This window comes from Talpa occidentalis, unplaced genomic scaffold (assembly GCF_014898055.3).
Source record: "Talpa occidentalis isolate TD23 unplaced genomic scaffold, MPIMG_talOcc4v2.1 talOcc4.11, whole genome shotgun sequence".
NCBI classification, from domain to species: Eukaryota; Metazoa; Chordata; class Mammalia; order Eulipotyphla; family Talpidae; genus Talpa; species Talpa occidentalis.
In genome coordinates, this window is record NW_023601104.1 from 36,599,052 (window position 1) to 36,611,896 (window position 12,845).

Consider the following 12,845-nt stretch of genomic DNA (forward strand, 5'->3'; position numbering starts at 1 on the left):
GTTCATGTCTCACTGCCTGTGGGGACACACTACACATGGAAATGCCAGGGGGTGACAGGCAACCCCGCACTCTGTCTTTCTGGTATTCCCTGCTTCTCCAGGCTCTGCTCCCTTCTCTCTACAGAAATATCAACTTGCCCGAGGGCCCAGCCAGCGCAGGCACCCTAGTCAGATTCTCACTACCTTTCAGCTAAAGAGGTTATTGCTGCCTTTATCAGTGACTCAGTTTCCCAAGAATCAGCCATTTCCCCAGTATCACTGGTGAAGAGAAACAGCCACCAGAGGGCCTGTTTGCAGGAACTGAAGTAATGACATAAATCTCTGTTATTACATGCTCCATTATGTGGGAAGTGGCTGGAAGCTCAATTCTCTGTACACTGGCTGTTCCAGCAGTGTGTGTAGAAGAAAGAGCAGGAACTCAGAAGGGACATGTACCTGAATTCCAATTTTAGCTCTTACCAGTTGTGTGACCAAGGCCCGCACCTTGATTCCTCTAAGTCTCATGCCCTCATCTGCAAATTGAGGTTAATAGTGCCCACCTTACAAAATCTTTATGAGGATTAAATGAAATAATGCATATAATGGATCTTAATAAGTGCCTCAGCCAACACTTCCCTAAGAGTGATATTTTGATAATCACACCTTTGAGACTTGCAAAGAACATCCCCAAACATCAGAAGCAGAGCCCTTCTTCCTTTGGTGTGCCTTTCAGTAGCAGCCTGGCATTGCTTTTGCAAGAATGGCAAGATCAGGGCCTGTCTGCCCTCTTGTGCTGCTTGCTGCTGTGCTCTTCCCATCTTAGACACACTGCTCTGCTCTCCTGTCTTTGCTCATTAGCTAGGCACTCAGCCTGGAGTGCCACCCCCCCACCCCCACCCCCCTCCACCTCTGCAAATGTCTATTTCTATCTCAAAACCTATCAGGGTATAGGCTACATTATTTAGTCTGGCACACCTGACTTTTTGTCTAGAATACAGTTACTTTTTTTTTTTTGTGGGACCCTTGCCGGTGGCTGGGGATCGAACCAACCCAGCGCTCAACCGCTGCACCACCAGGGAAGGCCCTAGAATATACTTACTTTTTGTCTAGAATAGAGATAAGGGGCCCCCCTGGTGGCGCAGGTGGTTGAGCACCGTGCTGTGAAGCTGTCTGCAGCCTCTGCAGCACCGGTTCTGACTGGTGAGGGTCCCACATGGTGCAGCAGACCTCTCCTGATTCGCCCGCTGCTCCCCTCAGCAGTGTATTTCGTCAGTCTGCCTGTTCTGTTCCCCGCTCTGTCTCTGGTGAATCCTCTCACCCTCCCGCACATCTGGCCTGTACCCTGGTTCTTGTATAAAATAAATAAATAAATATTAAAAAAATAGAATAGAATTAAACTAAACTCCTATCTTATCATATACAATAATAAAATTTCAGATGGATTAAGGGCTTAAAATGTGAAAAATAAGATATTACAAATCTGGCAAGATGAATCACAATGCCACACTAGCATATACCCAGAAGAATGGCTAAAATGAAATAGTCAGATGATACTAGGTGTTGGGGTAAAAATAGAGCAACTAGATGTCTCTTACATCACTGGGGAGAGTGTAATTGGTACAGCCACTTTGGAAAACCAGTGACAGCTACAAAAGCTGAACATATACATACCCCATGACCCTGAAATTACACTCTTGGGTAATTATTCAACAGAAATGCAGACCTAAATTCACTAGAAGACATGTACAAAACTGTTCATGACATCACTATTTGTAATAGCTTCAAATTGGAAGTAACTTAAGTGTCCACCAACAGTGAAAAAGATTAAGTGTAGCATATTTATATGAAGGAATTTCATACAGCAACAAGAATGAATGAACCATATGAATTACTCTTGCAAACAAGTTATTGAGCTAAAAAAAAAACAAGTTATTGAGGTAAAGAAGCTAGAAACAGCAGAGTACATATGGATGATTCATTTAAATAAAGTTTAAACACAAGATTATGGTGTCAGAAGTGAGGGTAAAGATTAATCTTTAGGGAGGCTAGTGACTGGAAGGAGACACAGGGAGCTCCTGGGGTGCTGGTAGTGTTCTGTTTCTCTATCTGGGTACAGTTATGTGGGTGTTTTCACCTTGTGAGAATTCGTGAATCCATAAACCATGTGACTATTTCGTATGTGTGTTAAATTTCAACAAAAATTTTGGCAAGGATGTCTCACATACTATAGGGGTTAGAATACTTTCTCGACCAAGGTCAGAAATATAGATGAAAAAAGTTGGTATTCTTGCCTTTATATATATGCATTTCATAGATATATATACACATATATAACTCTATATATAATTTTTATGACAAAAGATACTGTACACAATGTCAAAAGATAAGCCTAAGCTTTGGAGTAAAATATTTGTAAAGCAGATGATATCAGCAAAGGTTAATAGTTATAATATACAAAGAGCTCTTATCAATTGATAAGACAAACAACTCAATAGAGAAATAGACAAATGATATGAATAGATATTTCAGAGAGGAAAAGTAATATTCAACTATATGGAAATTTACTCAACTTCATTGAAATTCAGGGGAGTGGAAATTAATAAGGAGTTTAATAATAAGACACTAGTTAGCATCTTTCAGGCTTGCAAAAAATTAAAAAGAACTGGGCCTCCCCTGGTGGTGCAGGCGATTGAGCGCCACGCTGTGAATCTGTCTGCAGCCTCTGCAATGCCGGTTCAATCCCGGCTGGCCGGCGAGGGTCCCACATGGCGCGGCAGACCTCTCCTGTTGCGCCCGCTGCTCCCCCCAGCAGTGTATTTCGTCAGTCTGCCTGTTCTGTTCCCAGCTCTCTCTCTGGTGAATCTTCTCACCCACCCACAAATATGGCCTGTACCCGGTTCTTGTATAAATAAATAAATAAATCTTAAAAAAATTTTAAAAAGAACTGCTACACCTATTGCACGTAGGGTAAAAGTGTGCTCTTAATCATTGATGATGGAAATGTAAATTATTACAGCCTTTTTGGAAATCAATATGGAAAAATCCATTAAAATTAAAAATACATATGCTCTTTGACCTCACAATTTCACTCCTGGGACTCTACTCCAGAGGAAAAAGAGCATCCACCTAAGGGCCCATGTACCAGGGTGTTTATTGCAACATTGATCATAGGGGTGCATCCTGGTACACACACACTCTCTCTCTCTCTCTCACCCTGGAAACAAAGCAAATGCCTCTCAGCAGGGAAATCATATCAATGATTGTGCTTTCCCTCAGGGGTCACAGTCCAGAGGCTAGGAGCCGAATTTCATCTTTTCGGGCCACAAGATGTCTTATCTGGAGCATTGGACAGGTGGACAGTTGTGGAGGACTGGAAGCCTGCCTCCTCCTGCCCTTAGTCAACAGCATGGATTCCAGAGCAGGATTTGGTGGTATGACCATCTGGGACAGAGGCATCTCCATTCCCCCTTTTGGCAGGGCTGGGACCCTGTCTGTCCCTTTAGAATCAAAGACGGGACACCAACGAAGGAGGATCACAAAGGCTGCTCTTAACAGACATTCACTGCCGATCACACCTACAGTTAAGTCACTGTCAGTCTCAAAGATCTGTTAATTGAAGGACAAAAGAGACATGGGATCAATTGCAAACAATTATTTCTAAAAATCAAGTGCCCCTTCTGTTGTTTGTGCTCAAGTCACATCCCCATCCACCTGAAGCACTCGCTCTCTCTCTCTTTTTTTTTTTTAGATTTATTTATTTATGCATACAAGAACTGGAGTACAGGCCAGAGGTGTGGGGGTGAGAAGATTCACCAGAGACAGTGGGGAACAGAACAGGGGGATCAGGGGGATTGACGGAAATACACCGCTAAAGGGAGCAGTGGGCGAGGCAGGAGAGGTCTGCTGGGCCATGTGTGTAGCTCTCTGGCCAGGGATCAAACTCGAGCTGCAATGGCTGCAACAGCCTCATAGATTGTGCCTTAACCCCTTGCCCCAGCAGGGAGGCCCCTGAAGCACTCTTTTAAGTGAATTAAAATGTGCAGTGGGTGTACTGCCCTTCAGCCATGTTGGGCACTCTGGCCTCCCTTAGGAAGGCAGCTGCAAGCAAGTCTTCATACAGTAGTCCCCCTTTATCCTCAGGGATCCCTCCCAAGACTCCCCAAAGAGGTCTGAAACACAGATATTACCAAACCCTATATAGACTATGTTTTCCTATACATACGTCTATGATGTTTAATGTCTAAATTAGGTACATTAAGAGATTAACACTGACAATAATAAAATTGAACAATTATCACACTATACTGTAATAAAACTTATGCAAATGTGGTCACTCTCAAAATATATTGTAAGTAATATTTTTTGGATGATAGTTGATAGTGCGTGGTAGTGAAACTGAAGAAGGTAAAGCCATGGCTAAGTAGGACTACTGCACTAAATGGAGGCCTATACTGTATGTATGTCAATATTTAAATTTATAAGCCAAGTCAACAAACTATTAGATTAAAAATATTCTGTCTCCTGCCTTGAAAAAATCATGATATTAAAAAAAGTTTTTGAAAGATAACAGTATGTTTTTTATGTGAAAGAAAGTTGGTAAAGCAGTAGAGATGATCGGATTTAATTATTTTCAAATATATTTGGATATGCTATTGATTGATAAGTAATAAAATCAAGAATACATATGTAACTTTTCAGTACCTTAATATTCTTGCTTTATTGCAAAATTATTTTTTTATATTGTTATAATCAAGATTTTTGCATAATTTCTCTTCTTTTGATGATACCAAAGTAGACAATCTTTTTTGGAGTCACTGTAAATCTTAGGTAATTTTAAAAATGAATTTCAATTTGGAGAAAGTTTCAGAAGTAAGTGCAATTGTCATCAAAATCTTAAAAGCAATAGTTAAATTTGGAAACGTCATGAATTATACATACCCTATTCAAATATTTTAATGGAGTTGCATAAAATAAATGAACATTATTGGCCCAACATTACAAAATATTTTAATTTATCAATATACATTTCTACCTATCATGTCACAAATTTCATCATCTCTTAAAGTAGTATCTAGATTCATGCAGTGGTGAGAAGAAATAGCTTCATACACACTACATCTATACTTACATACATAAGATTTAAAGCAAAGTGTTAATATTGTGAAATGTTCCTCAGTCGCCATGTGCAACTGTTAATACCACACTAATTCATGGGCACCCCCTGGACCATAAACCGGAGCACACAGAGAAGTATGAAAATGGACATGTGGCACTACTGGGAAATGGTACTTCACTCTGCAAGAAACTCTACACTCACGCTAGCTGGGAAAAGGGTTTGACAAGTTAATTAATTTGTCTTTTTTCTGACCTAAGTGCTTCTGCCACTCAAATATTCCTCTTACTCCGAAGCAGCGCCTGTCTCCAATGTTGGCAGAAGCATCACACAGAAACCTTTGTGACATTCACGCACAGTTGCTTTTTGTGTTAAAGGCTTAGAGCAGCAGAGGAGGAGCAGCCTTTCTCTGAGCGCCGTTGGTACCAGAACGGATGCTCAGGTTGCAGATTGTGCTATGCCAGTGCTGAGAACCACACGCTGCATTCTCTTTAATCAGTTAATTTTTTTGCGTAATTGTGATATGTGGGGCCTTCCAAAACAGGGCTTCTCAAACCATTGATGGTACAAGATTGGTTTTTAATTTTCCAATTCAATACAGACCAGTTCTGTTGTGAAAATCCAATAAGCACAAATCACTAGAAAAGTGAAATGAAAAAAATCCATGCAAAATACAAGGTTAATTTTTTTTAAAATAACAGGCATTCAACCTTTCTTTTTCCTTTAGTAAAACTTGTGAATTTTAATCAACTGGAATGACATTTTCAGTAATACTTCATTTTTAAAAAAGATTTATTTATTTATGCATTCAAGAACTGGGGTATAGGCCAGAGGTGCGGGGGGGGGGGGTGTGTGAGAGGATTCACCAGAGACAGAGTGGGGAGCAGCACAGGCAGACTGACTGAAATACACTGCTGAGGGGAGCATTGGGAGAGACAGGAGTGGTCTGCTGCGCCATGTGGGTAGCTCCCTGGCAAGCTGGGGATCGAAGTCATGCTGCAGAGTCTATGGATAGCTTCATAGTGCGGTGCTTAACCCCTTGCGCCACTAGGGAGGCCTGAAAATTAATTTTTTAAAAAGATATAAAATTAATTTATATTATACTAATATATATTAAATTATACCTCAGTTTCTGTGTGTAACTCAAGAACTAGTAATAGACTGTAATGGCCATCTCGGAGTGCTGTTCTAAGTCAGCGCGCCTAGGGTGGTGGTCCCTCTTGCCTATCTCAGGTCATATCAGTAGCTGTCAGGCGGAACCCTACCCCAGGCTTTTTCCAGTCTCTGTGAGTACTTTCTTCTGTGTCATGTGGCTTTCATTTCATTTCTTCTGTTCTCTTGCTGTCCTGACACAGTTGCAGTTCCCTAAATCCCTTCCATCTCTGGAAGTCTCTATAGTCTCTTCTTCATCCTGAATCACCCCATAGTGGGGCATGATGGGAGACCCTGAATGTCACACCCGGAGCAGAGTCCTCAAGGACTCTGAGAGTCAGAAGTCACTCTGAGAGTGTGATACTGTTGTCACTCCAGTCGGGACCTCTCCTGGGTCTGGGCCTGGTGGTCAGCTCCAGACACTATTGGACAAGGGGTCAAATGCAAAAAGGCTCCTTTGTTCCTAGAATGTGACTACTTCTCTGCTAGGGCCACCTGCAGCAGGTGGGTGCATTTATGGAGCAAAGACAGGACCATTCTGTCATTACTCATAAGAGCTGAAGCCAGAACTTGGAGCTGTCTTGTCTCACTGCTGTCTATGCTGGAGGAGCCAGGCTGCTTGGTCCAGGGTAAATGATCATGCATACTGCAGAAAGCAGGGGATGTTTCATTTGAGGTGTTTATGAATATTAGACCAGAAAACCTACAGTCAGGTCCCAGACATGCAGCTGGTGAAAGAAGTCTATGCAGAGCTGGTCAACGATGATGTCCCCGGTGGGGGAGAGAGTAAAGAGGAGGAGAAAGTTTACCAGAATGCTATGTGCTTTCTTAGCAGAGGTAAGACCTCCCACCCCATCTGGGGTCAATAGCAAGGCCAGAGTTCATCACATACATCCTAGAAATCCTGTAGAGGACCGATACATACTTTTAAAATTATCCAGGCTATTTTTTTTATCACCTACAGATTTTTTTATGACCCAATTCAAATTTTCTGTCCTTGTCATTTATCCTTCTCAAAGATATTTTTACAGTGGATTTAGCTTTATCCATTACCAACTACTGGCAATTTATTTACACTTTCTCTTTAATGTTTTAACATTACAAGAGGAATTCAGAGGTATAAAGTGGGATTCTGTCTTCATCATCACCCCTTGTGCACTCACTTCTACCCCTAAGAGTAAAGACTTTGACTAACTATTAATAGTGTGTCCTTCCTAATTCTTGCCCACAAATTTGCAACCACCTGTTTCTCTCATCACTCAAGCTGGGGGAAGGAGTGTCATGAATAAGCCCATGGAGATGCCCAAGTGGGGAAGAATTGAGGCTGCTGGCCAGCAGCCATGTGACTATGTTTGGAAGCAGATCCTTCAGCCCTAGTCAAGCCTTCAGATAAGACTGCAGCCCTGCAGCCTCTCTCCACCTTCAAGAGAAACTCTGAGAGAGGATGTCCCCACCCTGAGGAATTCCTGACCCTCAGAAAATGTGTGAGATAATAAATGCTTGTTGTTTTAAGCTGCTAAATTTTGGAGTAATGGGTTACATAGTAACATAATTACTACAATTTTCATTTCTTTCCAATTACTGTATCATTTTTTTTAAAAGATATATTTATGCAAGCACTGAGTACAGTCAGAAGTACACTGCTGAGGGGAGCAGCGGGTGGCAGGAGAGGTCTGCACGCCATGTGGGATCCTCGCCAGGGATCGAACCGGTGCTGCAGAGGCTGCAGGCAGCTTTGCAACCCAGCGCTCAACTGCTGCGCAACCAGGGAGGCCCTACTGCCTCATTTTTAGTTCCCCTCTCCAGACAAGCTCTAGAGGGTTGTTGATAATCACATTTTCCTTCCTTCCCTACTGTTTCCCCCGCTCCCCACCACTATTTGTTATATATTAGCCAAGATCTACTACCTATGTGAGTAGGATGTGACAGGGCAATGCTGATTAGTTGAATTTTTCTCATGGCTCTCTGTCTTAGGTACCTGTTGTAGACTCTGAAATGAAGGTTCATGTGCAAGCGATTTATTTAGGATGAGCTCTCAAGAGAAATTTCAAAGAGAATAGGGGAAGCAGGACAGGAAAGAGGAGAAAGTGAAACCAGGGTGACATTCAGGCTAACAGCAAGTCTCAGACAGATCCTGGACAACTCTGGAGAAAACCACACCTTAAAGTTTGCTCCACCTTGTGGCAACAGAGCTGGGCTTTCATAGTCCTAAGTTGGTCAGTCATCAGGCAGGCAACCCCCAGGACGTAAACTCCCAGACACTTCTGACTGTTTGCATGTACAGACAGAGCAGTTCTAGGGCAAGCGTCTGAAGAAGACCGCAGGTGCAAGCTGTCAGGATCAAAGCACCTAGACAGAAGCTGGGGGAGGAGCACACAGAAGCATTTAAGGGATCCAAGCAGATCTGGGCAGAGTGCAATGTTTGCTATAGCCAAGCTTCTTAAACTTTAATGTATCTTCAATTCAATTCATCAGGGACTCTTGTTAAAATGCAGGCTTAGTAAGCCTGAGATGGGGCTGAAATTTTGTATTTCTAACCAACATCCAGGTGGCTCTCAAGCTTTTAGTGGCAAGGAGATACAGGTCCATTCACAAGAACTTAACATTGTAGGAACCAATCTTTGGGTCAAACATCACATATGTTCTAGGTAGTAGCTATTGCTTGTATCAAACCACCCCTAAAACAGAATTGTTTAAAACACAATGTAATGGGCCTCCCCGGTGGCGCAGTGGTTGAGCGCTGGGTTGCGAAGCTGCCCACAGCCTCTGTAGCCCCGGTTCGATCCCCGGCCACCAGCGAGGGTCCCACATGGCGCGTAGACCTCTCCTGCCACCCGCTGCTCCCTTCAGCAGTGTATTTCATCAGTCTGCCTGTTCTGCTCCCCACTCTAGCTCTGGTGAATTCTCTCACCCTCCCGCGCTTCTGACTGTACCCAGTGCTTGTATAAATAAATAAATAAATAAATAAATAAATAAATAAATAAACTTAAAAAAATAAAATAAAACACAATCTATTCTCTTGTGGGCTGATTGGGCTCAACTCAGTGATTTTCACTGTGGGTCTCTCAAGCATTTGCAGTCAGAAGTCAGCTGGAGCTGTGGTCTTCTGTGCTGACGGTCCAAGAGGGCTCATATACATGGCTGGCAGCTGACAAGGTGGTTGGCAGGGATGCCAGAAGGCTACTGCTTGGCATGCTTTCACATGGCCTCTCCATGTGAACTTGGACTTGTCATAGCTCAGAGGAAGCTGAAAAATACTCAGGATTTGTTTTAATCAGGTCTAGTGAGACATGCAGAGATGGAAATGACTGTCATAGAGGAAGAAGTTTATACTTCCCGACCTCTAGAAACAGGACCATGCCAGGAAGCACACCCAGGCCAGTCAGAAAGCAGAAGTGGGAGAGGAGAGCATGACTCACAGTCTTCATTGGAATTTTCTGAGGAAGGAATAGGTAAAGCATGGTAGGTACACTGGCTATGTTTATAATTAGATTGTTGGAATAATTTTAGTGGGTTCTGGGCTATTAGCATGGCCCCAGGGTAATGGAGGGCAGGGCGATATTGGCTTGGTATGTGAAAATTCACTGAAGGGAGGGTCAGAAGGGTGGGCTCTGGAATGATTGGTTTGTATATCAAAGGCACACTAGCAAGAGAATCTCTAGGAGTGAGCTATCTCTGGAAGGGACAGTCTATCTAGGCTCAAGACTCCAAATGCCACAATATCAAGAAAGCAGAAAACAAGGAAATAAAGCCAACACAAGTAGTTGGGTTTTGAAAGGGTAATTCCAAGATTAAGCATGCCAAGAAGCAGGAAGCAGAAGCTCCCAGGACAGTTAAAAGCTATGCCTGGCACAGGATTACTTTTTCTGTCTTCTGTTGATTGAAGCAGTCATTGGGCAAGTCAGATACAAGAGGGGAATAAACACCACCTTGTGATAGGGGAGTGACATGTTTACATCACAGAAGGACATGTAGGATGGCTGATATGTGGCCATTTTTGGAAAGTACAATCTGGCATTTGCATGTCTTAGTCAATGTAAATATCTGACAACATCCAACTTGACAGATTCTGCAGAAAAAATGCTCTCAAACAGAAGTATCTCAATGTATGGCTCTTCTGCACCCCCACCAATCTGAATAGCAGGATGCTCAGTCTTTCTAAGGGTTTCCTTCCTTAGCATTTCTAAAATTTCCAGTAATGCCCAAGTCAGCCTACAAACCACTGCAGGATCTTGATCATTTTTGCACCGCCTGACTGGCAGGTCAGATATTCAGATACTTCCCACCAGCCAGGACTCCAAACCATCGCCCTACCTCGCCTCAGGCCCTGGTGACTCTAAATTACAGGCTTAGACTCAAATGCCATTAAGATGAGTCCCTTCTAGGGTTCTGAAATGAAACACCCCATAAGGGTTCTGTTTGGGACCGCCTCAGTCCATTCAATATGTATTTACCTTCCTCTGTGGAATGAGAGTACTAATTATTTTTCCCCAATGCAATGAATGGGCACAAATGGATACTAAAGACTCAAGTTCAAGTCTACTGCCAGAAGCTTTAGGGCCCAAGCCTGTGGAAACAGCTGTATTGGAGGGAGTGTGTTACCTGCCTTGGATTGCTATGGTAACCCTGGCTTTCCCAGGTGGAATTGGGTGGACAAGGCTTAAAGAGCAGAGGAACAAAGCGTTTGTTTTCTTTCTTTAATGCACTTGTACACCTAGAACCACCCAATCAGAATGTCCTGTGATTAGATTTTATAATTTACAAAGAAGCTGCCCTCAGACAATCAAAGCATGATCGTGTTTTCATATAAAGATTGATCATTCCACTCTCTTGCATCTTGTGGTAGATTTTTTTTGGAGGAACAAAAAGGAATGCTGAATCTTGCTTCAAGGCTGATGAGTGATGAATCAGAGGATCCCCCTGGGACCACCAGGCTGGGTTCAAGGAGCACTTGATTCCTCTACACTGTGTTCTCTGAATGTCTCTTTCTGTAAAGAAAAGAACATTTGAAGTAGAGAGCACAGCCAGACCAAAGCTGCGTTTGGAAAGGGATGAAAAGGCCCATGTGGGTGGGGACATGTGTGAGCATATTGGGAGGTGGGGTGAGGAACAAAGAGGCAGGAGATGGGGCTAGTGGGTGGGTTAGGGCTCTGGGTAGAGCCTTGTTTACCTTCCACATCAAGGGTTCTCCTAAGTATCCTACCAGTCAAAATCGTGAGGTAATCTAAATAAAACTCAGTGCTCCATGTGGCCCAGGCTTGATTCAGTATCACATTGAAAGCAGTGCAGTTCATCTTCATTCTGTAATCTCTACAAACTCTAATCATTCATTAACTTCCTCCAAATGGAAGTCTTGGTTCTACAGCAGACAAGGTTCCCACCCTGCTCTCCCCCTCTTTCAGGAGCAACCTCCCCTTGGACTTATCCAAAGTACTAGATAATCCTAGGCCCCCTGGACATTTGGTAGGCATACTCCAGTGCGAGGGGAAGTAACCCTGGAGGAAGTGTGTCCTGGTGAGCATGGGGAGGCTTTCTGGCCACCTCACTGCTCTCGCAAATGTCCCCAAAGAGCTTCCTGGCAAAGACATTTCATACGTTTTAACTACTTGGCAAGTGGTTTACAAATCCTTCTAAATACCAGCAGATTAGTCGGTGGAAATCCAAAACTTTAGAAAAAAATTAATTGAAAGAGCTATTGAATTAAGAAGGTTTTGCCTGAGTAAGTATTTTCTCTATGGAATTCTGATATATTCATTTAGTAATCCTAATTATGGTTTTGCTAATTTGGGGGTCGTTTCAGAGAAAGTACTTTATTCCATCAGGAGCCTTCACTAGGTTAAGAGGATTTTATTTTTCATTTGTGATATTTCAAAGGAAATTCATTCTTGCAACAACTTTGACTATTCTTTGCTTATGTCCACTGCCTTGCTGCTCAATGTTGACAAGAAAATACCTCGACTTTTGTAGGCCATGGCTGGTACCTTGTATGCTGGCCATGTTCTTTGTGTACAGGGTCCTCCTGGGGGGCTCATAGGAGAAACACGCACGGGTGGATGAGCTGCATTGTCCAGGAGTTTTCTTATTATTTTCAAAATGGTGACTAGACTACCAGAGCAGAGACCAAGTTCTCTTGGACCTGAAATGCTCTGTCTTCTATCCTCTTCACCTAGTTCTCTGTAAGTCATTCTTGGTTCTCAGTTCAGCTGTCACTCCTCTGGGAAGTCTTCTCTGACCCTTTGTCTACATCCATAGCCATGGAGCTGTCTTTTGAATACCAGACCTGTGGACTTATTAGTATCGGACATTTAGTTGGATTTCTCATAGGTACCTCAACATATCCAAACTGAATGTTTCATTGTCCTCTCCTTCCCACTTCCAGCTCTTTGCCCTCCTCTCCTCTCCGCCTGTCTTTGCAGTGTTGTATCTCCAGGTAGGGCACTGTTGGCCATAAAGTCACCAGTACAGAAACCCACAAGTTATTCTAGAATCTTCTCTTTCCTTTTTCTCATGTCACCTTCAATTCTGTTTCAATCCTCTATCCACTGGATCCCAACTTTTTAAAATTTAAAAATTTTTTTTTAGTAGAAGAACTGGGTTGTAG